The following is a 27,561-nucleotide window of genomic DNA, read 5'->3' as shown; positions in this document are numbered from 1 at the left end:
GATGGGGTAACTAGGAGTTTAATTTGGGGTTTGGGTTGGGTGGAGGCAGGGGGAGGTCTGTGTGTTTGTGTGTGTGTGTGTGGGGGGGGGGGGGGGGGTTGGGTCAGCTCCATGGCTTCTCTCTCCTTCCCTTTCCTCCTTTCCTGAAGTTACTATTGAGGAAACTACACTTCTCCTTTCTTCCTCAAAATGTACCACCTGTTCCTCTGATCCCATTCCCACCCACCTTCTTAATGCCATCTCTCCTACTCTTATTCCTTTTATCTGTCACATTCTCAACCTCTCACTTTCCACTGCGACTGTCCCTGCTGCCTTTAAACATGCTGTGGTCACACCTCTCCTTAAGAAGCCTTCACTTGACCCTACTTGTCCCTCTAATTACCGACCCATCTCCCTCCTTCCTTTTCTCTCCAAATTACTTGAGCGTGCTGTTCACCGCCGCTGCCTTGATTTTCTCTCCTCACATGCTATTCTTGACCCCTTACAATCTGGTTTTCGCCCTCTCCACTCAACCGAAACTGCGCTTACTAAAGTCTCCAATGACCTATTACTGGCTAAATCCAGAGGTCAATATTCCATCCTCATTCTTCTTGATCTTTCCGCTGCTTTTGACACTGTCGATCACAGCATACTTCTCGATACCCTGTCCTCACTTGGATTCCAGGGCTCTGTCCTTTCCTGGTTCTCTTCCTACCTCTCCCTCCGCACCTTTAGTGTTCACTCTGGTGGATCCTCTTCTACTTCTATCCCTCTGCCTGTCGGCGTACCTCAGGGTTCTGTTCTTGGTCCCCTCCTCTTTTCTATCTACACTTCTTCCCTTGGTTCATTAATCTCATCCCATGGCTTTTCCTACCATCTCTATGCTGATGACTCCCAAATCTACCTTTCTACCCCTGATATCTCACCTTGCATCCAAACCAAAGTTTCAGCGTGCTTGTCTGACATTGCTGTCTGGATGTCTCAACACCACCTGAAATTAAATATGACCAAAACCGAGCTTCTCATTTCCCCCCCCAAACCCACCTCCCTGCTCCCCCCGTTTTCTATTTCTGTTGATGGCTCTCTCATTCTCCCTGTCTCCTCAGCTTGAAACCTTGGGGTCATCTTTGACTCTTCTCTCTCCTTCTCTGCTCATATCCAGCAGACCGCCAAGACCTATTGTTTCTTTCTTTACAACATCCGTAAAATCCGCCCCTTTCTTTCCGAGCACTCTACCAAAACCCTCATCCACACTCTTGTCACCTCTCGTTTAGACTACTGCAATCTGCTTCTTGCTGGCCTCCCACTTAGTCACCTCTCCCCTCTCCAGTCGGTTCAAAACTCTGCTGCCCGTCTCATCTTCCGCCAGGGTCGCTTTACTCATACTACCCCTCTCCTCAAGACCCTTCACTGGCTCCCTATCCGTTTTCGCATCCTGTTCAAACTTCTTCTACTAACCTATAAATGTATTCACTCTGCTGCTCCCCGGTATCTCTCCACACACGTCCTTCCCTACACCCCTTCCCGTGCACTCCGCTCCATGGATAAATCCTTCTTATCTGTTCCCTTTTCCACTACTGCCAACTCCAGACTTCGCGCCTTCTGTCTTGCTGCACCCTACGCCTGGAATAAACTTCCTGAGCCCCTACGTCTTGCCCCATCCTTGGCCACCTTTAAATCTAGACTGAAAGCCCACCTCTTTAACATTGCTTTTGACTCGTAACCACTTGTAACCACTTGCCTCCACCTACCCTCCTCTCTTTCTTCCCGTTCACATTAATTGATTTCATTTGCTTACTTTATTTATTTTTTGTCTATTAGATTGTAAGCTCTTTGAGCAGGGACTGTCTTTCTTCTATGTTTGTGTAGCGCTGCGTATGCCTTGTAGCGCTATAGAAATGCTAAATAGTAGTAGTAGTAGTAGTTAAGATGCGGTGGTGAGGAAGAAGAAAATTTAAGTTTCACAATCATGAGTTGGTGGGAGGGAGGGTGTAGGCTGGGACACTCTTCCCTTGATAATAGAAGAGTAACATTGACGAATTTCTCTCAAGCTTATCGCAGTATTTGGGAAGCCCATGGTTAAAGTGGTGTCTTGGAACGTGGGAGGTATTTTCTCCCCTATTAAATGTAGCAAACTTTTACAGGTCTTGAATAGACAAAAAACGCATATAGCAATGCTCCAAAAAACGCGTTTGGCTTCTTTAGAGCATAAAAAACTATGTTGTTGGTGGGTTGGAGACTACATAGAAGGCCCCATGCAACAAAGGAAAGCAGGGGTTATTATATTATTTCATAAAGGGCTCCAGGTTGAAAAGCAATGTTCAATAGTGGACCCCATGGGTAGATATATAATTGTGCAGGTACTTTTGAACAAAAAGCCTCTGTTAGTGAATGTCTATGCGCCTAACCAGTATTTATTTATTAAGGTATTTATACCCCACACTATCCCCACAGACATGCAGGCTCAATGTGGCTTACAAAAACAGGAGAGAGAGAGAGAGAACTCCGGGTGATATCAGATACAAATGAGAATAGTAGAGTAGAAGGGCAAGAAAGAAAGGATACGTTACATATAACAGTACAAAAGAATAGGACTAAACAGGATCCACGTATGCCAGCTGGCAGAGGCGATAGTCCTATATTGTTCCCGGAGAAAATGCTTTGGTAAACAGATGCGTTTTTAGTGCTTTGTGAAAGGTAAGGTAGTCTCTCAGACTGGTGATGTCTCTAGGAAGTGCATGCCATAGTTGCGCACTGATGAAGGGAAAGCTTGATGCCTGAATAGATCCGCGCTTACAGCCTTTCCAGCTGGGAAAGTGCAAGGTGAGATATAATCTTGAGGACGGGTCAGCATTTCTGGCTGGCAAGTCAATCATATTAAGCACGTAACTTGGGACATTGATTGCTTTGTGAACCATGGTGCAAACCTTGAATTCAATGTGCTCCTTGATCGGAAGCCAATGAAGTTTAGCAATAAGAGGCGTCGCGCTATCGAACCGGGCTTTACTGAAGACAAGTCTCGCTGCCATATTTTGCACAATCTGTAGTTTTCTCATGACAAAGTCCTTACACCCTCCTAATGACAAAAGTTTTATCAGACTATATTCAAACATATACAATCCTTTGATCAGATTCCAATTGTCATGGGTGGACATTTTAACTCGGTCTTTGACCCTTTGGTGGATAGTACCAGTTCCTCTCGGGTGGGCCCTGTGAACTATGCTTGAGGTGTTCCTTGGTTGTGCTCCTCTTTGGATTTACTAGATTCATGGCATTTGTTCCATCTGATTGAGCGTGATTATACGCAGCTTTTTAGAGCTCTTGATATACAATCGCATATAGATTATTTTTTTAAATTTCGACAAGTTGTTCCGGAGCTCTTCTCCAGTCGGAGATCGGCCCTACTCAGGTGTATGATCATGTGTTGATTTGGAGCTCTCTCTCCTGAAACTTAGAATCAAGGGCTCGCTTTCGTTGGAAATTTCCAAGAGATTTGTACTATGACTCTCAGTTTTATACCTACCTATGCTATCAATGGAGGGATTATGCGGATCTTAACAGAGAAAGCTTTTTCACAGACCCTATACTTTTTTGGGAGGCAGTAAAGGCAGTTTTGAGGTGTCACATTATATCTTACTAGCCACATAAACGTAGAGCGAGAGACACAGAACTACTCCGCTTGGAAGCACAGGTCAGAAGAGATAGGCAGCGGTTCAAGTCGGTACCGTCTATAGCTAATAAAACATATCTTTTGGCAACACAAGCAGCCTTGAATCAAGTGATTCATTCTAAAACGCAAAACTCATACTTCTATTTTCAGTATCAATTATACAAACATGCTAATAAACATGGGAAGTTACTTGTGAGGTTGGTGAAGCAGGTGGGAGGCGTGCGTCATGTTACCCAGCTGTGAGATCCTACAGGGTTTTACCATAATACAACAGAAGGAATTAATACTGTATTTAAAAATTTTTATGAGCAGTTATATTCTTCCCCTGAGGATGTAGGTCTGGCGAGTGAGACGTAGCTTTCTGGGCAGATTCTTCCTAAGGTAACGATGGACCAACAAGACATTCTTAATGCGGACATCACGGAAGATGAAGTCAGATGGAATATTCAGGCTAGTCCATCTGACTTCATCAAATTGCCAGGGGTAGTTGGATTAACCGCAGAATTTTATAAAATTCTAGTCTCAGAAATAACTCCTTGCTTAGCAGTGGTCTTTAATCAGTTTATTTCCAAGAGTGTGCTACCAGATTCTTTGAGAAAAGCACAGATCATAGTGTTGCTAAAACCGTGGAGAGATCCAGTTAAGGCAGAGTCGTATAGACCTATTTGTTTGTCTAGCTAGAGTTTTGCCTAATCTGGTGGCTGCCCCGCAGGTGGGTTTTGTGAGGGAGCGCTCGGTGGCATACAATATGAGAAAGATATTGACGTCTTTGGAGATGTTACATTGCAATTCTACTCCATCACTGATTATTAGTTTTGATGCCAAGAAGGCAATTGATCGAGTACATTGGGACTTCATGTTTGTGACGCTGGAAACCTATGGAATAACTGGTTCTTTTTTGACAGCCATAAGAGCTTTATATCATGCTCCAGTGGCAGAAGTGTGGGTAAAATGAGATGTCATCCGATGTGTTTAGGATAGCTAGAGGAACGAGACAAGGATGTCCACTCTCCCCGCTTCTATTTGTTTTGGTATTGGACCCTCTGATTCAGGACATTCTGGGTGCAATGGATGTGAAGGGTGTTCAGCTTGGCCCGGAGCAGTTTAAGATATCAGCATTTGCTGATGATCTATTGGTGCTCTTGTGTGAACCTAGAACGTCTTTGCCTGCCTTGTTAGAGGTTTTTACGGATTTTGGTGATTTTTCTGGTTTCTGCCTTAATTTAGATAAGTCTGAAGTCCTTACTATTCATATGGTAGAGGAAGAGCGGAAACGGTTAAATTGCCCCTTTAAGAGAACTAAGACGTCTTTTACTTACCTGGGAATCCTTCACAGTTATACACCAAAAACATTGTTAAATTGTTTTCTTTTACTAAGAAACTGTTTAAGAGATGGCAGGGACTCCCATTATCCTTGTCAGGCCACATCTCTTTGTTTAGTATGATAGTCTTTCCTAAATGGTTATATTTTTTGCAGACCCTACCATTATACTTCACTAAGAGGGACTTGAGGGCCCTTTCTGATTTGATTTCACGATTCTGCTGGTGGAGAAAACAACCGCTGATTCGCCTTCAGAGCCTGGTGGGCAATTGGAGCAGGGGGGAGCCTTGGTATTCCAAAATCTCAAACTTTATAATATGGCATGTCTGTTGCGTAATCTGGGGGATTGGCTTTTCAGAACAGATTACTATACTCCAGTACCCATGGAAACTGCTTTATGCTATCCATTGCACTTACACTATCAGGCTTATTTTCGAAAGAGAAGGGCGCTCATCTTTTGACACAAATCGGGAGATGGGTATCCTTCTCTCAGGGTCGCCCAAATCGGCATAATCAAAAAATGATTTTGGGTGTCCCCAACTGCTTCCCATCGCAGGGACGACCAAAGTTCCTGGGGGCGTGTCAGAGGCGTAGCAAAGGCGGGACTGGGATGTGTCTAACAGATGGGCGTCCTCGAGTGATAATGGAAAACTGAAGGGCGTCCCTGACAAGCACTTGGGCGACTTTACTTGGTCCATTTTTTTCTTACGATCAAGCCTCAAAAAGCTGCGTGAACTGACCAGATGACCACCGGAGGGAATTGGGGATGAACTCCCCTGACTCTCCCAGTGGTCACTAACCCCCCTCCCACCCTGAAAAAAAACTTTAAAAAAACTTTTTTTACCAGCCTGAAATGTCATACTCAGGTCCATCGCAGCAGTATGCAGGTCCCTGGGAGGGGAGGTATGTGTGTGTCAGTGGAGGCATAGCGAAGGCGTGGACGTCCTTCTTTCAAACATTTTGGACGTCCTCAACTGCCCCCCCCCCCCACAGAGATGACCAAATTTCAAGGGAGTGGAGTGGAGTGGAGGAGTGGCCTAGTGGTTAGAGCACTGGTCTTGCAATCCAGAGGTGGCTGGTTCAAATCCCACCACTGCTACTTGTGATCCAAAATCCAAATAAAGGGGGTGTTAGAGGCATAGCAGGCATGGACATCCTTCTCACAGAAACATCCACGTTTTGGACATCCTCAACTGCCATCGCAGGGATGGAGGCATAGCGAAGGACGTCCTTCACCCATACTCTAAAAAAAAAAAAAAAAAAAAGACGTCCCTGAGGAGCACTTGGACATTTTCATCTGGACTTGTATTATTCTAAGGTTGTAGATGGCAATTTATTTAAGGTTGTAGACGGCTATTATACACGCAGCTTGTCTGCATGTATGAAGCCATCTTTGGCATGCGCAGAGCAGCCACGCATAATGCTTGGCTGCTCTGCACTGGCTTCCCCTCCTTAGGAACAGTGAGCCGCTCATTTGCATGCGATTTCCTTCATGCATGCCCGTTCCTTTCTGAATCACTAAGGAATTGGTAAGGGAAGGGCTTTTTCCATTCAGTTAGTGCATCAGTTAGTCCACTGCCATGCCCCCTAGGGTGCCCGGTTGGTGTCCTGGCATGTCAGGGGGACGAGTGCACTATGAATGCTGGCTCCTCCCACAACCAAATGAGTTGGATTTGGTCATTTTTGAGATGGGCGTCCTCGGTTTCCATTATGGCCGAAAACCGGGGACGACCATCTCTAAGGTCGACTATCTCAACATTTATGTCAACCATCTCTAAGGTCAACCTAAATGTTGAGCTTTGGGTGTCCCCGACCGTATTATCGAAATGAAAGATGGACGCCCATCTTGTTCCGATAATATGGGTTTCCCTGCCCCTTCTCGGGGACATCCTGTGATGATGCCCTCAGGAATACTTGGGCGCCCCGTTCGATTATGCCCCTCCACGTCTTGCAAGCACTACCTTCAGTATTGCCACCTCATCTTTGCACAAGTGTCTTGGTACAGCCCTTAGTGGTTTTGTGGAGAGATATGCCAAAACTTTGGTCCTTTGATCCACACTGTAATACATTTTTGCCTATTCAAGGGAATGAGGATTTCCCACTGGGAACAGATCATTTCTGTCTGTTCCTTTGGGTAGATAGAGGACTGGATTCTGTATATCACTTTGTGGAGCCAAATGGTGTACTTAAGTCCCTAGAATCGCTTTCTCTTGGCACTTTGGACTGGGCAGACAGATTTGCTTATAAACAGTTGTCCAACTATGTAACAGCGCTTCCCAAGGCCTCACTTGGGGTGGATTTGGTCACTAAATTTTGTGAGCGTTTTGAGATGGCGTCTAGCTATTCTATATCGATTTTGATGCTCCATAAGAGACTGTCCCTGGAGAGATCTCACTTCTGTTGCTCAACACTGGTCAGCTGTCTGCGTACTACACCTAGATGGATAGGCAGTGCAGAACTTAGAGAATGTCAGGCTAGAGTGATCTATAGGGCTTATACCTCGCAGTCGCAGTTGTACCAGATGGGTGATGTAGACTCTCCTCAAGGTAATAAATGCAGCCGCTTTCCTAGTATATTTTACCATGCCATTTGGGATTGCCTAGCGATTAGAGCTTTTTGGACGTTAGTAGTTCGATATTTGGAACGCATTTTCAGACAGGCGGTGAGACATGCCGGAAAGTATTATTTTGGGAGGGGTTGCACCGTCGAGGACTGGGACTGTCCACCAGAACTTCTTTATCCACAAGACATGTTTGTGGGTAAAAAATGTGCTCTTGTCAACTGGACCAAACAAACAGCCCCCCTCCTATTGGCAGTGGTGCAATAAACTTCATGCTTTGCTCATGTTGGAACTTAGGGATTCCCATCTCCACTATAAGATACAACGTCAGTTTTACTTAAGCTATGGATATAATGTTCCCAAGTTAACACACCATGCATGAAGCCACATCCTTAATCAGCTTAGCGCTCTATCGGGCCCTTACTAAGGATCAGACTTTGGTTTTGTGGAGGGAGGGGTGGATTCCTTATTTTGTACCCTATGGAACTTGGAGTTTCTTTGTATGGAACGGGGTGGGGAGGGGGAAGGGAAGGGGGTTTTGGTGTTGGGGGGGGTTCTTTTCTTTTTGGAATTTTTAAGGGGGGGTTAAACTTATGTTGTGATGTTATTCATACTAAAACATTGTACTAATAAGGGGAATGAGATAGCGGGGTTAGGTTTAGTAGGTTAGTTGGGGTTTTGGCACGTTCTTTGTAGGGGGTTATAAGAGTCAAAGCCCCCTACATAGGTCAAATCTCTTATTTGGCTGTCATATATTGGAAATTTTGGTTGTAATCTACATATGATACTTTATTGTGTGTCTAGTTCCACCGTTTATTTGATTTCAATAAAAAGTTTTTGAACAAAGAAGACTTGAAGACACAACTGGCTCATTGAAACTCCCTCCACAAACACAAAAAGGCTGCAGAATATTCTTATATAGAATACAAACACCCAAACCAGATATTCTGCGTAGGGATCTTAAAGGTATAGATCCACAGAAAAAGTATACAAGTCCTGAAAATCTAAATATATTCAAATATATTCAGGTCTAACTTCACCCCACTAGGAAATAATTCCCAAACTAGGGGCTACAGTTTGCTAATCTATTGGTCAGCAAACCTGAAAGTGAATGGAGAAAAATCTATTAGGCATTAAAAAAAAAACTAGTGCTTTTTTTCTCCACTTTCCAGATATGTTTCATTTTCCATTCCTCTTTCCACCCCCAGATGACCTTATGTACAGAGATGGAGCAGTAGAAAAGGCATGCTGAAACCATGATGTTAGCACAGACAAAGGGAATGAATCCAAGAATAAATAGAGATATTTTTACGACAAGTCACATCCATTCAGGTGGGGAGTTTTACAATATTATATTTTTAATCTATTAGGCACTTTAAAAAAACTAATGCTTTTTTCTCCACTTTCCAGATATGTTTCATTTTCCATTCCTCTTTCCACCCCCAGATGACCTTATGTACAGAGATGGAGCAGTAGAAAAGGCATGCTGAAACCATGATGTTAGCACAGACAAAGGGAATGAATCCAAGAATAAATAGAGATATTTTTACGACAAGTCACATCCATTCAGGTGGGGAGTTTTACAATATTATATTTTTAATCTATTAGGCACTTTAAAAAAACTAATGCTTTTTTCTCCACTTTCCAGATATGTTTCATTTTCCATTCCTCTTTCCACCCCCAGATGACCTTATCTACAGAGATGGAGCAGTAGAAAAGGCATGCTGAAACCATGATGTTAGCGCAGACAAAGGCATGGCACATCCATTCAGGTGGGGAGTTTTACAATATTATATTTTTAATAGTGACAATAATATAATTAGATAATATATTGAGGAGATAAAGATAGCTGGTTAAAGCTTATATTCTGCTTGTACAGACTAGTAGTTAGAGAAGAGGGCTGAGAAGCAGGGTTCAAATTCCACCCCTCAATGATAATGCCATGTGAACTTAGAGCAAAGGAGTAGCCTGATGGTTAAAACAGTACCCTGAGAACTAGGAAAACCAGGGGTCAAATACCACTGATGCTCCTTGTAACCTTGGGCAAGTCATGAGAAGAGCAATTCTAAAAGTGGGCACCTGCTTTTATGCACCCCTTATCTCCCGTATTCTATATAGCACACCTAGAGGGGCATAATCGAACGCGAACGCCCATCTCCATGGGCGTCTATGTCCATGAATGGGTACGTGAAGGGGCGGGACAGACCGTATTTTCGAAAAAAATGGCCGCCCATCTTTTTTTTCGATAAACCGGTTTGTGCCCGGCAAATGCATCGTAGTTGTGCGGAATTGAGCTGGGCGGTTTCATTTTTCAGCGATAATGGAAACCGAAGGTGCCTAGCTCAAAAACGAACAAATCCAAGGCATTTGGTCATGGGAGGGGCCAGGATTCATAGTGCACTGGTCCCCCTCACATGCCAGGACACCAACCGGGCACCCTAGGGGGCACTTGTAACAATTAAAAAAAAAGTCAAATACCTCCCAAGTCCTTAGTTCCCTTCCTTTGGGTGCTGAGCTCCTCAAATCCCCCCCAAAACCCACTGCCCACAACTCTACACCATTACCATAGCCCTTATGGCTGAAGGGGGGCACCTACATGTGGGTACAGTGGGTTTTGAGGGCGGTTTGGAGGGCTCCCATTTACCACCACAAGTGTAATAAGTAGGGGGGGATGGGCCTGGGTCCACCTGCCTGAAGTCCACTGCACCCACTAACAACTGCTCCAGGGACCTGCATACTGCTGTGATGGAGCTGGGTAAGGCATTTGAGGCTGGCATACAGGCTGGAAAACAAAGTTGTTAAAGTTGTTTTTTTTTTTTTGCTGGGAAGGGGTTAGTGACCACTGGGGGAGTCAGGGGTGGTCATCCCCGATTCCCTCCGGTGGTCATCTGGTCATTTAGGACACTTTTTTGGGACTTGTTCATGAAAAAAAAAGGGTCCAAAAAAAGTGACCTAAATTGGCGCTAAAACGCCTTTCTTTTTTCGATTATCGTCTCCTCGGCCGATAAACACACCCCAGTCCCGCCTTCACCATGCTTCCGACATGCCCCCGTCAACTTTGTTCGTTCCCGCGACGGAGTGCAGTTGAAGACGCTCAAAATTGGCTTTCGATTATACCAATTTGGGCGCCTTTGCGAGATGGGTGCCTATCTCCCGATTTGGGTCGAAATCTGGGCGCTCATCACTTTTGAAAATAAGGCTACTAGTGTTCCGCGCAAAAATCCAAATGTATTCCATAACAATGCACATAACTTAATTTGCTCAACAAGCCAATCAGCACTGTTAACACTTAACAAGCAATAATGAGCACTAATTGGCAATAATTAGAATTTACCCGCACAACTCCCTAAGCATATTCTGTAACGCACTGCGCCTAAATTTTAATGTGTGCAGGCAAAAAGGGGCATGCTTATGGGCAGAAAAATGGGTGTTTCATGGGCATTCCAAAATTTACATGCGTTGTTATAGAATATGGCCCTCTGCGCCTAAATCTACGTGCCAGGATTTACACCACGTTCTCATTGGTGTAAATGGATGCACATAGTTTTAGGCACTAGGATACTCACTATACATACTCTATGTACCACGCCTAAATCTAGGCGCCACTTATAGAATATGCTTAGGCTGTGTGGAGTTTTTAAGCGCCACATATAGAATCTGGCCCTATATTCCTAAATGTACTGAATACTAGCACTTTCAAAAGGTAAGTGCCCAAGTTCTCTTCTGTAAAGTCATGTGTAAATGAAAGATGGGTGATCACAAAGGTGGGACTCACACATACACATGCAACTTACAGAATACTGGAAGTTACACATGTCTTTGCCACTTATAGGCTCCTGCAATCACACTACTTCTATGGCTGGTAAGTGTAGGCACCTAAATTTAAGGTGTGCTGATACCAGATTACTCTAGTACTCTATAATTTATTAATTTATTTATTTACTTATTTATTTGTTGCATTTGTATCCCACATTTTCCCACCTATTTGCAGGCTCAATGTGGCTTACATTGTTCCGTCTTGGCGATCGCCAATTCCGGAGTGAGAGATACAAGTGGTATTACATTAAAGATCATGATTGACATGGTAGATTAAGCAGTCAAGTATAAAGAGTTCACATTCGGAATAAGAGATAGAGTGGTATGCGTTAAAGTTCATTCGTGGCAGAGTAGATCTTGGTAGTCAAGTATAGAGAGTTAGGTTTTATCCAGTTCAGGCTTGAGTTTCATTGTCTGGTGGTTAGGATGGATCGTTGTGGTATGCCTTGTTGAACAGGCTGGTCTTCAGTGATTTCTGAAAGTTGGTTAGGTCACGCATTGCTGTTATAGAACAGGCTTTCATCATGCATTCTCGGGGTACCTAAATGGAGGTATCCAGTTATAGAATTGTCCCTTTAGCCCTCCATTGTCTCAGCTCAAACTAAGATTATAAGCTCTCTGGGAAAAGTACCTGAATGTAACTCACCTTGATATATTAATGAAAAAGGTGTGGCCTAAATACAAAAGTCCTTTCCTTGAGTAACCCTTTTCATCCTTCAACCTCAGGTAGATTTTCTAACATGTTATAATCCAAGAAAGCATTAAGGCAAACGGTTTGCAAGATCCGATATGGTAATCAACAAAAAGAGCAGACCATGTAGAAGATGCAGTTTTTAGTCACTATTTTAGCTCACAGGTTAATACAAGCAGACCCGACATGACCATATTTCAACAAAATGGCTGCCTCAGGGGCGAATGAACACCAGCTGATATAAAATCCAAACTGAAGCTGGTCAAAACCCTATCTCTGACCTGGGCTTCCATATAGTGAGACAGACAAGCTTAGTGGCTAGATGCTGTTATAAAATGGGCTCTCACCATGTGGCATCAAGGCACCTAAATAATGCTCCTTGGGATGAACTCGTTCTCTTGCTATGTTTTGGTGAGTCCCTCATTTTTAGTCTTCGTTGTTCTATTTTTACTCTGTCCAATAACCATGACAACTTTTGCCCAGATGCCACACAGAAGATTCCTGTACTCGAGCCTTTTCTATGCCCGATATTTTTAATACCCTTTACATATCTGTCTTCATTGTCTTGTGGACTGTCCAACATTCTCAAATGTCTCTTTCCATATCCCCATTTTTAAAATTAGCTTATTAGATTGTCAATCAGTAAGCTCAAAGTCTATTTTATTAAGGGAATTGTTACAGGAGTCTCCTATTGACATCTTAGGCCTTATAGAGATTTGGCTGAGACCAAGTGAGGAGCCCTCTCTCTAGCAGGGACTCCCCAACTGGCTACCAGGTGTTCCACAGTGCCTGCATCTCTAAACAAGGGGGTGATTTAGCATTTTTCCTCTAGCTTTCTTTACTGTCACAGAGTCTTCTTCTTCTGTGTTTGCGTACCCAGACGTTTTAAGAATTCATATTTCCTCTCCTATCTCAATACACTTTCTTTTATTCTATCATCCATCTACGACTGATACCAGGAGCTGGAATTCACTGCTGCAATCCTTTGCCAATGCTTCTGTCCATTAATCAAATTTAATAATAATGGGAGACTTCAGCATTCACATTGACAGTTCCTTCCATCCCTCCTTCCTGATCCTGGTTTGATTCAGCATGTTCAATTTCCCACTCAACTGCAGGTCACACTTTAGATCTAATTATTTGTAAAACACCATCTCTATCTCACCTTGGCAATTTTAAATCTCTGCCACTTCTTTGGTCTGACCATTTGCTTGTGTTGTCTACAATCCTGGTTAATGTCTCCAACACAAAAACACTGCTGTCATCCAGATTAGCCCACCCCTGGACCCAACTTTCTCTGGATTCCTGTTCCCCACTTTTTTACCTTTTTCCAAGATAATTTTTCCTCCCTTTCTCTTGATTCCCTGATAAAAACCTGGACAGAATTGATCACTGTGGACCTGGACACATTTGCTCAGTCCAAACGTTTTCCATCCTCTGCCCCAAGTCTGCTCCCTAGTACAGTTTTGCCATCTGTCTCCGTAAATACTGTCTTTGGCGAGCAAAGCAACTGTAGTTTAAGCACACACCAGCTTCCCAGCAAGCTTTCAGGAAGGAACTTTGTTCCTTCAACGTCCACCTTAACAAAGCTAAGAAGAAGTATTTCTTCACACTCATCTCTTCATCCTCTAATCCTTCAAAACTGCTGTTTCAGGTTATTAATCATCATACCAAACATATAGGCTATGATGAACCTAGCTGCACCCCCACTGTACATACTTCGGCAGACCACGTTGACTCCATAGGCTCCATTCTGCACAACTCACTGCCTAACACTTCTCTTGCACTGGTTTCTCTTTCTCCTCACAACCTTGACTATTCAAAGAGTGATGGCTCTCCTACTTCTCTGCCACTTGGTCCACATTTACGTTACCACCCTTAAATGAATTATCCAGAATATTGTCATCCACAAGGCCTGTCTTCTATACCTTGGATCAGATCCCACTTTCCTGGGTGAAATCCAGTACTCAGGGTCTGCTCCCTCTGTTTCTAACCATGGTTTGTAACAGCCTCTCCCCAGGCTTTGTCCCTACACAATGGAACCGGACAGTTGTCTGTCCACTAATGAAGAAACCCTCTTTGGATGTTTCTAACCCAATAAATTATCACCCCATTTCCAATCTTGGTTTTCTGTCTAAATTAACAGAAAAGGATGTTTACTCACAGCTGTCATTGTTTGTGGAATAGACTAGGGTCCTCCACACATTCCAGACAGGCTTCCGGAGTCGTCCTAGTACTGAGACAGTAATTACATCATTCCTCAGTGATCTTCACTCTACTTTAGATATAGGCAGTGCATTTTGTCTAGCAAAAAAGGTGCCGGTACTCAAATGCCAGGCCACCCTTCAGGGGTGGGGTGATCATTGAGGGACTCACCCCACAATAGCCAGGACCCCTGCAACCAGTCATAGAATCTATGACAAGGCAGAATTTGTATGTAGAACCTGAGCTCTTTCATTAAAATACGAGAACCATTGGTCAAGTTTAGCAGACAGTGGAAAAGGTGCCGGTACTCAGTACCCCCAAGTACTCCCTCAAAAAAAGCCCTGGATATAGGTAATATTGCTCTTTATGCCTCTTTGGATCTGTCTGCTGTTTTCGACTTGGTAGGTTACTCCTCACTCATTTCTTGTCTTAAGGATATTGGGCTTTCTTTTCTTTTTCTTTTTGCATGGCCACTCTTTTGTTGTTCATAGTCAGTCTAGTTTTTCTTCAAGTCATTGTCTTTCATATGATGTTTCCCAGAGTTTGAGTCTTTCATCCTTGTCTTCAACATTTTCATTAGTCCTTTTGCTGATCTCATCCGGTCTTTTAATATTTAAAAACATTCTTATAAACAGAAGATATTCTATTAAAGTTCCCTACTTTCCCAAATGGCTCATGCCTGTGTAGTTAAGAGCTGGACTCCTTATTGAGCAAAAGTGGCTACAAAAGATGGAAATGGCAATTCTATAACTGTGTGCATCTATTTATTTAGATTTTACTCACACCTTTTTCAGTAGTAGCTCAAGGTGAGTTACATTCAGGTACACTGGATATTTCTCTGTCCCAGGAGGGCTCAAAATCTAAGTTTGTACCTGAGGCAATGGAGAGTTAAGTGACTTGCCCAAGATCACAAGGAGCAGTAGTGGGAGTTGAACTGGCCACCTCTGGATTGCAAGACCAGTGCTCTAACCACTAGGCCACTCCTCCACTCCATTAGTTATGTGCATCATACACACAAGTAGTGTGGCACTGCATGCTAGTCAATAAAATAGTATGTAACTCAAGGAGGTGTTCATATCGGTGGAGCATGAGAGAGGTATGGTTGTGTCTATATCTTACATGCACAATTTGTCAAACAGTATAAGTTACATGTATAACGAACATTTAGGCCCTGCCATTGATCTGGCGTTACTGTTCACACCTAATTTTATGCACAACTCATAAGTCTAAACTACTTTGTAACACATGTCATTTTAGTAGTACGGATCTTCAGAAATAACAGCACAAAAGCTGCAGAACCAACTTATCTTAAGCAGCAGAGTGTAAATCTTGGATCAATTATTATTATTAACATTTGTATAGTGCTACCAGATGCACGCAGCACTGAACACCTGACATAGAGAGACACAGTCCCTGCTCAATAGAGCTTACAATCTTAAAAATAATACAGACAGACAAGACAATTAAGGGCGAGGGAAGTACTGGGTGAGAAGGAACAAGGGGAGGCAATGCTAGGAGCCAAGAGCAGTGGTGAAAAAGTGGGTTTTCATTTGAAAACCGGTAGAGATGGAGCTAGACGTACAGGCTCAGGAAGTCTATTCCAGGCATAAGGTGCTGCGAGAGAAAAGGAACGAAGCCTGGAGTTAGCAGTGGAGGAGAAGGGGGACAACAAGAGAGATTTGTCTAGTTAGCAGAGTTCACGGGGAGGAATGTAGGGAGAGATGAGAGTGGAGAGGTAATGGGGAGCTGCAGAATGGATGCATTTAAAGGTCAGTAAGAGAAGTTTGAATTGTATGCGGAAGCGGATCAATGACGATTTACACTCTGCTGTTTAAGATAAGTTGATTCTGCAACATTTGTGCTGTTATTTCTGAAGATCCATACTACTAAAATGACATGTGTTACAAAGTAGTTTAAAGACATATGAGTTGTACATGACGCTGGGAACAGTTTTGGATATGCTTTAAGGTCCCTGCACATTAAGATTTTGTCCTATTTCATTTATCACACCTAACTTTAGGCACGTCAATGCTCGCTTATGTTAATATTCTATAATGGCACACAGATGCCATTATAGAACCGATGCTCAACATTGGGCATCAACACATCTACTTCAAGGCGCCCAATTAAACCACCTAAGTCGTTATTATTCATAATGAGATTTGAATGTTGTTTTTAAGTATGATGCAGTCCTGAAATGAGTCAGAGTAATACATACATATAATTACTATTGTTCCATCTACTACTTTAAATTTACTGGGCTGTTGAATTATTTCAGCTCTGAATGCTAATAAAGTAGTTCTATGTTAGAAAGTCATCTGTTACTGTGAAAGACCAATATAAAAAAAATCCCAAACCCTTTCCTTCTGTTGAACAGCAGTCACCATATTTACTATTACTTTGTAAAAAAAAATATTTCTCCTGAATTATTGATAAGTGAACTCACAGGGTAGCGGGACCTAATCTTCTTTGCGACATCTTGCTACCATCTTTTTGGTGTATTTTCTGAAGCGGCTGGGGGAAGTCTGACAGCATCAACTTGTCAAGTGTACTTTCCCATGGGAGATCAGATAATGGCTTGATGGATTTAACAGCTGATTGTATCTGCAAAGATTTTCCGAGAAAGAGACAGCATGTGGGGAACATGTGAAAGAGGAACAAAACTTGAAAACAGTAATTAACTTAAATGGAGGCTTAGAAAAATAATTTACAGCATGTTAACTAAAATGTGGTACCTTTTGCACTTATTGCACCTTAAGTGCAAAACATAAAATGCCATAAGTACAAAGCCCATGTAGTAAATGCAAGGGGTGTGGCAAGCATCTGCCTTGTATTTATCTCACAGGACAGACATATACCATTACAGATAGCACAGGTATACCTGTGCTCTCTACTGGGGCACACCTAAGCTGCCACAACAGGGCAACTCACCCTCTCCCCAAAGGGCATCTCCCTAATCTCAGAGCCGGCGCTAAGGTTTCTGGTGTCCCCTTGCAAACTTTGCCCTTCCCCCCCCCCCCCCCCCCCCCCCATCTAGCATCTCCTCTCTCTTCCCTCCTCCCAACCTCCCTTGTCTAGCATTCCCCTTCTCTGTACCATCCCCTCCCCAGGGGTAGTAGCACCTTTACGTTTTGGGGAACCCAACTCCATCTCCGGTTCCCACACTGATTTACATTTAGTCAACTTTATATAAACCATATACCCCTAATTCTGTAACAGGGCACCTAAAATTAGGTGCCATTTGTGCACTATGTTCACATATGCCATCAAATATTAGCACATGTCTTAAGTAAATATACAGAGGACTAGGGGGCACACAGTGAAGCTACAAAGTAGTAAATTTTAAACAAATTCGAGAAAATATTTCTTCATGCAACATGTAATTAAACTCTGGAATTCGTTGCCAGAGAATATGGTAAAAGCAGTTAGCTTAGCAGATTTAAAAAAAGGTTTGGATAGCTTCTTAAAACAAAAGTCCATAAGCCATTATTAAAATGGACTTGAGGAAAATCCACTGCTTATTTCTAGGATAAGCAGCATAAAATGTATTGTACTGTTTTGGGATCTTGCCAGATACTTGTGACCTGGATTGGCCACTGTTGGAAACAGGATGCTAGGCTTGATGGACCTTTGGTCTGTCCCAGTAAGGCAACACATGTATTTAAATAATTCTATATATGGTGTTGAACGTTAGGCACTACTTCAATGAGAAACACATGTCCATTTATAGAATAGCACCTAAGTGTTTCTGTATGGATCTGAGGGTCTGGCTATGGGAGAGTTATGGGTGGGTCAGATGCGTTCCTTTAAAATGCATGCATTATAGAATAGTGTGGATCTTCGTCCAACTTGTGCACCGAGATTTGCACCTGGTTTCAGTTGGTGTAACTCCTCGTGCCCAAACTTGAGTAGGATCCAGGTGCTATGTGCTATTCTATGAAGACTCAAACAAGAACCAATCCCAAAACTATCAGCATAGAGCTCTAGTAGTAGAAATGAGGAATAAATTAGAGGAGTTAGGAGAGAGCTTCAACCACATTGATAAACGGCTCACATAACTGCTCTATACATCACAAACCTCCTTAAATTACTCCAATAACTGGGATAACATTTTTTTTAATCCATCTTTATCAATACACCAATTGTGAACTTCATCAATAGTAAAAGAGTCTCTGCCTCTCCCTAGTTTTGAACTATTGTGATCCCAGAACACCCATTGTAGAATACCATTCAGCACCAAGTTTTGAGCACCATTTACTGAATCTAGGGCATAATGCACACATATGCAGATAAGTGCTAGAGCATTGTTCTATAACTTACTGTGTGCCACATTTAGCTATGACCGGTTATACCTGGCATATGTGTTCGTGCCTACATTTAGGTGCATCAATACCAACATATTCTATAATGGCATCTTGGCATAATTATAGAATTGATGTCTCATAGTAGAGTATTGGCAAGCCTAAACTGTAGTGCCCAGTTATAGAATTGCCCCCATAGAGTATAATCATTCCTTCACAATCTATAAAACTTTCAGCAACAGGTACAGAAGTAGAATAAAATATTCATGACCTCATCAACTTTCCTTTATAACAAGACTTACCATAATAATCAATAATAGGAATTCCAACACATCACTAATTACTCGATAATCTGTCTGCCTTCTGATTTATTGAATTGATTATATCCACTATGTTACACTTGTTCTTTATGTAACCAATTGTTTATCTAATCTTGATTGGCATTTGTTATGATGTACTATTGTAAGCCACATTGAGTCTGCAAATAGGTGGAAAAATGTGGGATACAAATGCAACACACAAATAAATAAATAAATAAAAAATAACAGAACATTCCATTAAAACTCTGGTATATCAGTGAGAGCAACAAATTCCCTCCTCTACCAGACCCTGAGAACACTAACCCTGCTTATGAAAAGTCAGCATTGCAACAATTCTAGACCACCAGTACACCTCCATCTGGGAAAAGAGATCAGCTGTACACAGAGTCTACATGTTAAAAGAACACTTCTCTGCAGTGATGAGAGGAAAACCACAGACCATCACCTAGTAAAAATAAATAAATAAAAAACAAGACTACAGGTTAGAAAAATACCTAGATAAACAATGAAATTGAAAACCCAAGAAACCAGACTGAGCAGACTGAAAAAGGAGAAATAGAAAGCCATTTCCTCCTGTACAGAACAGAATACAAGAAATCCACATTTTCAAATCTCACAGATCGACGTTCAATATTTAAAGAATATTTTTCTACCTTTTTTGGCTGACCATTTTGTTTTTCTATGTGGGTTGGGATTGGTCCTGGTCTCTCTACTATTTCTTCTTGTTGGTTTTCTCGTAAGTCCTTTTCCAGGATCTAATTTTTATGTTCTACTTCTTCACTGTCCATCTTCTTCCCTTATATCCAACTGACTCATCTTTCCATTTCATATTTTTTTCTCAATTTCTTTGGCTTTTGTTTAATCTACCTGTAGCTAGATTTCATTCCTCATCCCCCCCCCCCCCCCCACACACACACACCACAATCCTCTGTCTCCCTCATTCACCTACTTATCAGCTTTTTACTTTTACCTCCCTAGTTCTCCCATTCCTATCTTTGTCTTATTTGTCACCCAGTCTCCTACTTCCTGTCTTTCACCCACTTTCTTGTCTTCCATTTCCACCCTCTGTATTCATTGCCTGCCCAGCTTGTCTCCATCTCTCATCCCCTTACAAAGCCCAGTAACTTCCCCATCAATCATCCCCTCTCCATCTTAATTCCCATGTCTTACCCCTTATTCAGGCTCTTTCGCCTTTTATCTTCCTTATTTCCAGCCTTTCCCACTTACTTCAAAGATCTGTCCCATTCCTTTATCCTTCAACACCTTCATAGCCCTCCTTCTGTTTTTCCCCTTTCCCCATCATTCTTTGCCCCACCTCTTCTCCTATACTTCCTGCTTCAGTATTTATTTACCCTCTCTTTCCTCCACATTAATCCCTCTGTTTTCACCTCTCCCTGCTTAACATATTGCTTTACGAGGGGACGCGCAAAGCTGTTTACAAACTAAAGATTAAAAGAAAAGAACTCCATCAATTTAAAGAAAAGCAAGGGAAGGAGAAGGGAAGGGAACAAACTTGGCAATGGACACCTCTGCCATGGACTAGGACAAAAAAGGAGAAGCAAGAATCCAAAGAATCCTACTACAAAGGGCAATAAAATTATTTATTTATTTTATTGCATTTCCCTCCCCAAGCCTCTTATACGGGGTGCCTATGGGTAAATGTAACATCAGAGCATGCTAGGAAGGTAAAATTTCTTGACGAAATCAAGGACTGCTTTATGGAGCAGCTGGTACAGGAGCCGACAAGAGAAGAAAAAATTCTAGACCTAGTCCTTGGTGGAGCACATGATCTGGTACTGGAGGTAATGGTGCTGGGGCCGCTTGATAACAGTGATCATAATATGATCAGATTTGATATTAGCTTTGGAGTAAGTATACACAGGAAATCCAATACGTTAGCATTTAACTTTCAAAAAGGAGACTATGATAAAATGAGAATAACAGTGAAAAAAGAAAAACATAGAGGAGCAGCAGCAAGGGTCAAAAATTTACATCAGGCGTGGATGCTGTTCAAAAATACCATTCTGGAAGCCCAGGCCAAATATATTCCATGTATTTAAAAAGGAGGGAGGAAGACTAAACTACAGCTGGCATGGTTAAAAAGTGAGGTGAAGGAAGCTATTAGAGCTAAAAGAAAATCCTTCAAAAATGGAAGAAAGAACTGACTGAAAATAATAAGAAACAGCAGAAGGAATACCAAGTCAAATGCAAAGTGCTGATAAGGAAGGCAAAGAGGAACTTTGATAAAAAGATTGTGTTGGAGGCAAACACACATAGCAAAACTTTTTTTTAGGTATATTAAAAGCAAGAAGCTAACCAAAGAATCAGTTAGACTGCTAGATTACTGAGGGGGTAAAAGGGGCAATCGGGGAAGATAAAGCCATTGCGGGGAGATTAAATGAAATCTTTACTTCTGTGTTCACCGAGGAAGATTTGGGAGAGATACCAGTGCCAGAAATGGTATTCAAAGCTGACAAGTCAGAGACACTGAATGAAATCTCTATAATCCTGGAGGATGTAATGGGTCAAATCTCCTGGACCAGTTGGTATTCATCCCAGAGTACTGATAGAATTGAAAAATTAACTTGTGGAACTATTGTTAGTAATATGTAATTTATCTTTAAAATCTAGCATGGTACCGGAAGATTGGAGGGTGGCCAATGCAACTCAGATTTTTAAAAAAGGTTCCAGTGGAGATCCAGGAAATTATAGACCGGTGAGCTTAATGTTGGTGCCGGGCAAAACGGTAGAGACTATTATAAAGATCAAAATTACAACCTATTTTGGGCATAGGAACTGAAGGGGACAGACAGGGTCCAGAAACCATAAATGTATGGAATGAGGAGGGTAGTTTGAGGGAGGGGGGATAAAATGATGATGTACACACAGTGTTTATACATTTGAAGTTTTATTGGTTCAGTTGCAAGCAATGTTGTATAACTGGTTGAAAGTTAAAGTGATTATTGTATGGATTTTGGAAAACTGAATAAAAACAGTTCAAATTTAAAAAAAAAGATCAAAATTACTGAGTATATTCAAAAGCATGGATTAATGAGACAAAGCCAACATGGATTTAGTGAACGGAAATCTTGCCTCACCAATCTATTGCATTTCTTTGAAGGGGTGAACAAACATGTGGATAAAGGTGCGATTGATATTGTGTATCTGGATTTTCAAAAGGTGTTTGACAAAGTACCTGTTATGACCCAGTAGTAGTGAGCCCCTGTGCCCCAACTGAGCACGGCAGAGATGGAGTGACACCGCACTCGGTCAGGCAGCCAGAAAACCCCTAGCTTCACCTGGGAAACGACCACCGTTCACCGGGAGTTGAGCCCCCAGCTGCAGGCGGCCACCAGGACTTCAGGAACCAGCGGGGTTGCACAGCCGCTGACCAGGATAGCAGGAAACAGACACTGTCCAGAACCAGTACTCCAACAGGCAAAGAAATAGTCAAATCAGTCCAGAGTCAAGGCAGGCAGCAAACAAGCGAAATCCGAGATAACTAGCCAAGGTCTGGTACACAGAAAAAACAGGAACAGAAGGAAGTCTGTGAACAGCACTCCGACAGCAACTCCTCAGAACAAATGAGGCCGAAGCAATGAAGGCCTGGAGGCAGTGCTTTAAATAGTGAGGAAATCTGAGCAAACCACACTCAGGTGAAGCCAACATGGCTGCCACCATAGGAGATCCTCCCAAGACCAAATATGGCATTCCTTCCTGATCTCGTTTATACAAAATGGCCGCCCCCTCCTGAGCTAGCCAAGATGGCCGCTGCCTGTGCTCTAAGCCAGATGATGGCTGCCAGACTTGGGAAACTGAAACCGACCCATCCTGGAGAAACATCAAAAAGCCGGCTAGCTCTGCCGGACTGCACCTCGCCGGCAAATCAGACGCGCAGGCCTGGAATCAGGTGAGGAACGTAACAGTACCTCATGAAAGACTCCAGAGGAAATTGGAGAGTCACGGGGTAGGAGGTAGTGTTCTATTGTGGATTAAAAACTGGTTAAAAGAAAACAGAGAGTAGGGTTAAAAGGTCAGTGTTCTCAATAGAGAAGAACAGATAGTGGGGTTCCCCAGGGGTCTGTGCTGGGACCGCTGCTTTTTAGCATATTAATAAATGATCTAGAGATGGGAGTAACTAGTGAGGTAATTAAATTTGCTGACAACACTAAGTTTTTCAAAGTTGTTAAACCACAAGAGAATTGTGAGACTGGGAGACTGGGCATTATCCAAATGGCAGATGACGTTTAATATGAGCAAGTTGAAAAAAGAGGCCTATGTAGAGAAAGGCAGCACCATAAATACTGTAGTAGGCACTGAAATATCAATGAACGTATTATGGTTTGTTGAATTTCATATACCGCATTTCCTTATCAAATAGCAAGGCGATGTACAAATCAAATCAAAACTAAACAAGCTGGATTGGTATAGATCAATTCTCCAAAGACATTTGATGCTAACAGAATACCTGGTTTCTCTCACACAGACAGAAAAAAGATAGACCCTCATAAAGTGTAGAATAAGTATAAGCTAAAAATAGAAAAATATATACAAAAATTAAACCAAACTCCCAAGAAGCCAGACTGTGCATGTAATGCAGCACCAGAGAATGAGAAACAGTGATGCATGTTCCCCTGTACTGTGTAAAATAGAAAGATAGCAGATGTAAATTTCAAAAACTGACATATTCCAATAACCACATGATTAACTAACAAATAAGACAACGGAAAATAAGGTGATACCTTTATACTAGACTAACTTCTTACATTTTTTGACTAGCTTTTGGAGGTCAAAACATCTTTGGTTAGATCAGGCAATATACCATAATATTAGTATACTGTCCTGACCTGAGGAAGTTAGTTTTGGCCTCTGACAGCTAGTCAAAAATGTATTTAGTCCAATAAAAGGGTATCACATTATTTTCTTTTTTTTTCCTTTTTTTTTTCTTTATTAACCTTTCAAGTGGGCTAACAGCTATCATATTACTTCATCCTAAATTAAAATTCTTTCTCTAGCTTTGTTGTCTGGCCATTTAAAAGTGTGTTAGTCCCAGTCTCTGATTACTGCTTTCTTATCTTCTTCTAATTCTCTTTTAAAGAGTCTCCTGTCCATTTGTAATTTTTTTATTCTTCTCCTCTACTACATCCAGCCCTAATACTGATCTATTCCTTTCAGCTTTATTCCATTTTCTGTTGCCTCTCTATCCACTCGTTTTAGTGCATCTAACTATAGCTTTCCCTCACCCTAACCCTCCCATTTCACTTCCTCTTTCACTGTTTCCTTTCTTGCCCCTTGTCTTCCAGCATTGTCCCCATCTGTCTCTCTCTCTCCCCCCCAACCTCTCTTTTCATCCAGCATTACCCATGTCTCTTTCTCTTCCTCCCCCCAACCAGCACCGTCCCTGTCTGTCTGTCTTTCTCTCTCTCCCTTCTCTCCCTCCATTACCTATATTTATTTATTTTATTTGTTACATTTGTACCCCACACTTTCCCACTCATGGCAGGCTCAATGTGGCTTACATGGGCAATGGAGGGTTAAGTGACTTGCCCAGAGTCACAAGGAGCTGCCTGTGCCTGGTGGGAATCGAATTCAGTTCCTCAGTTCCACAGGACCAAAGTCCACCACCCTAACCACTAGGCCACTCCTCCTTTCTCTCCCTCCCTTCATCCAGCATTACCCCTGTCCAGTTGCATAGCTAGGACTGAATGGGCTACCTACTATATAGCATACTAATGCTCCATAGGAAATAAATGCCTAAAGGCTACTAAACAGTTGCAACAACAAAGAAGCAGAACCTGTCTCAGCTTAGCAATTTGTTATATACATATTTTTTTTTTATTCAGGAGAAAAAGATCTCAGCAGTCAGCGGCATATATGTATTGTTATATCTTAACTATGACTAACTGTGCCTACTGCCATGAAGACTCCAATGTTGTTCATCAGTCTGAAAAACCTCCAGGTTTGTAATCATATGATTCCAACACTTTAAATTGCACATTTATCTTTGCACAGTGGACTATATCAGTAGGCATATAAAGGGGTGGAGTTTGGGTGGGAGTATTCACAAAAATACACTATAAATAAATAAATACTTAAATATTATAGGTATGGACATTTGCACCTGCTCCATTATAAATGTAAATGTCTCCACTTACAACGTAAACACAATTTCAGCCACTTATTGTAGTATTTTATAAAGACAGTAGATACCTTCTTGGCTTTAAAAAAATTGTCCTAGATGCCTGAACATGCACTTAAACCTGGGTGTCCCTTTATAAAATTAGCCTTTGCAAGTCTAATCATTTATTACCATTATCAGTGCTTACAGTCTCAGGATCCTTTTGAAACCCATGCCGCTATTAATATAGAGGGAGGTCTGAAGCACATACGCTTCTGAGTATGGAAATCTAAAGGTATGAGAGATATGTAATTTACCATTTGTACATTTGAATAATTGAAAGAAAAATAAATCTGAACTTTCACATAAGTTTAGTTTAGTCCAGGGGTGGAATATGGGGGATGTGATTGGATATGGGGCCATTTACAGTGTCATTTGAAATTTACAATAGAGACAGTGAGTGGAGGAGAAAATTTTCACAATAAAAATGTCAGTATGTCATGACCTGAGAAGACTGGCAAGTGTAAAGTCATAGATGACGTAGAGAGCTCTTCCTTTTGATTTTAATCTACATTCTCCGAGTAATCTGAAGTTTTGCCTGTTTGTCAGCAAAAATGCTTCTATTTAGTTATTTATCAGATACAAAACCACAAAGCCAAGAAACAGTCTCCTCCCATACTGGGTTCAGTTTTGTTAAACTGTCCTAAACGTAAGGATATTTCTTGTCAACATCTACTACAGCCGGCATCTCACTTATTGAAACTATTCAAAACAGAAGTGGATCACCCATGAGCTACGATCAGAAAGCATCTCCAGTAGCAGAACCTAAACCAAGGCAACCTGAGCTATATGTTCTGCAAATTTTGCATTAGAAAGAAAGAGAAGCATACCTTACCAAAATTAAACAGCACTGATCCCATATTACATGGGGAATCTGCCATCTTTATTTTTGAATCAAGAATAAAGCGCACAGTCAAGTATTTGGCCATTTTGCATACAGAGGTTAAAAGAGGACACAAACTAAGCCACTCAGATGGTCCATGAAGGGCTGGCCAAGTGGTTAGAGTAGTAGGCTAAGAATTAAAACAAAAAAAGCAAGAATTCAAATTACACTGCTCCTCCTAATACACCTTATCCTCCATTGCCCCAATTTAAATGGTAAGCCTTCAGGAATACTGACTTCCCCACTATGCCTGAATTTTAATATACTGTGAGCACAAACTTAGAAAGGCAAATAATTAAATAATCATTTTTAAAAGTTCTAGGTGTGTGTCAGTTTAATAACAGAAAGCTGTAATATATGTTAGCTTCTACAAAAAGTTAAATGCAAAGGATCACTGGAGGAATAGGACTTTTCCGCTGCTGAAGAGAATCTTGCTGCTGCTAATTTCAGGAGCATACTGTAGCTTTTCAATATGTTAATAAATGTTTACCCATGTAAAACATATTTGGAATACTGTCCCCTCCTCCCACACTCCAGATACATTTAAGAGTATGAACTATTCCACATTTAATTTTAGCTGCCATTTTGATGTTCAGTTTCCTAGTATCACAAGGTCTTTCTACAATTCTTAACTGTCCTGTTCTAGAATGTTAATTAATGTCTTGTGATGATCCCAGGCCAACCTGTTCTTGGATACTCAATGTTCTGAGCCTAGTACCCACTACAGGCCAGTGAGACTACAATGCTAAGGCCTTATTAAGCAGTCACTCTACTTTCAAGGGCCTCACATACAATAGCATATTAAAACTTTCCAAAATCAAAAGTTTTAATGTTTCCTAACAAAACAAAACTCATGGCATCACCATATCACTAACTTGGGGTTCTTTCCTTTCTCAGTTACAACCATACAACAGGTAATTCCTTATTTCTCCCTTACAGTTCCTGTTTCACATGGCACTCCAATCCAGATTTTCTGACACACCAAGCACACACACATAATACAAATGCTATACACTGAAACTGCAGTCTCCCTTTCTAGTACTGCCCACTTTAACAAAACTTTCTTATTACGCACCTCTGCTTTATATTTCAAGGCAACCTTTTACATTTGTGGGTGTACTCTTAAACTTTCCCTATCTTAATGTGGATAAGAGAGCAAATCTCCCCAAACTAGAAACAAAGCTTCCTATGAAGCAAACTCACATATAGCTTTCTACATATCTCTTTCTTCCTGGTCTGGTTTTCACCCTTTCACCCAAGGACTTTTAAATATATTAAGCTTCTTAAGCAGCTGACATGCCAGCCTATTGGAGGCAAATCTCTTTTCCTCCCTCAGACTCCCAGCTGTCTATTGTAGAGACTGAACAACTCCCCCAGGCTAATCTGCCAGTGCCTAGGAAGACATGCAAGGAGAGGGAACCTTGCTACAAAGGCTAAAATTTACATTTACATTCTCTTGGGGAAATCTGTCCTCCTTTCCTCATATGCTGTGTGCCCTGACCCAGTCTCCTATAAAAGACAAAATCTTTTTTTTTTTAATTCTTCTCATAGCATGAGCACAGGTCAATAATCAAGCACCTGAGAGCATGCTAATTATCCCTTCTCCCAGGTTCCTCAAACACCTGTTCTTTCCCAAT

The 27,561-nt window shown here is 41.8% G+C and overlaps 1 protein-coding gene across 1 annotated transcript in view; it reads right to left on the bottom strand.

Annotated features, from left to right (window-relative positions):
- Positions 1-27,199, bottom strand: part of LOC115462542 (interleukin-12 subunit beta-like) — a 66,320-nt gene extending 39,121 nt beyond the window's left edge. Inside the window, exons 1-2 of the mRNA XM_030192538.1 lie at positions 27,128-27,199; positions 16,689-16,846 (exon numbers count right to left, since the gene is read on the bottom strand). The gene's annotated coding sequence lies outside the window, so the exon portion shown is untranslated. The remainder of the gene's footprint in view (positions 1-16,688; positions 16,847-27,127) is intronic.
- Positions 27,200-27,561: the final 362 nt, after the last annotated feature.

The sequence above is a fragment of the Microcaecilia unicolor genome, chromosome 2 (assembly GCF_901765095.1).
Source record: "Microcaecilia unicolor chromosome 2, aMicUni1.1, whole genome shotgun sequence".
In the NCBI taxonomy this organism is placed as follows: Eukaryota; Metazoa; Chordata; class Amphibia; order Gymnophiona; family Siphonopidae; genus Microcaecilia; species Microcaecilia unicolor.
This window is presented reverse-complemented; position numbering and strand designations above follow the sequence as displayed.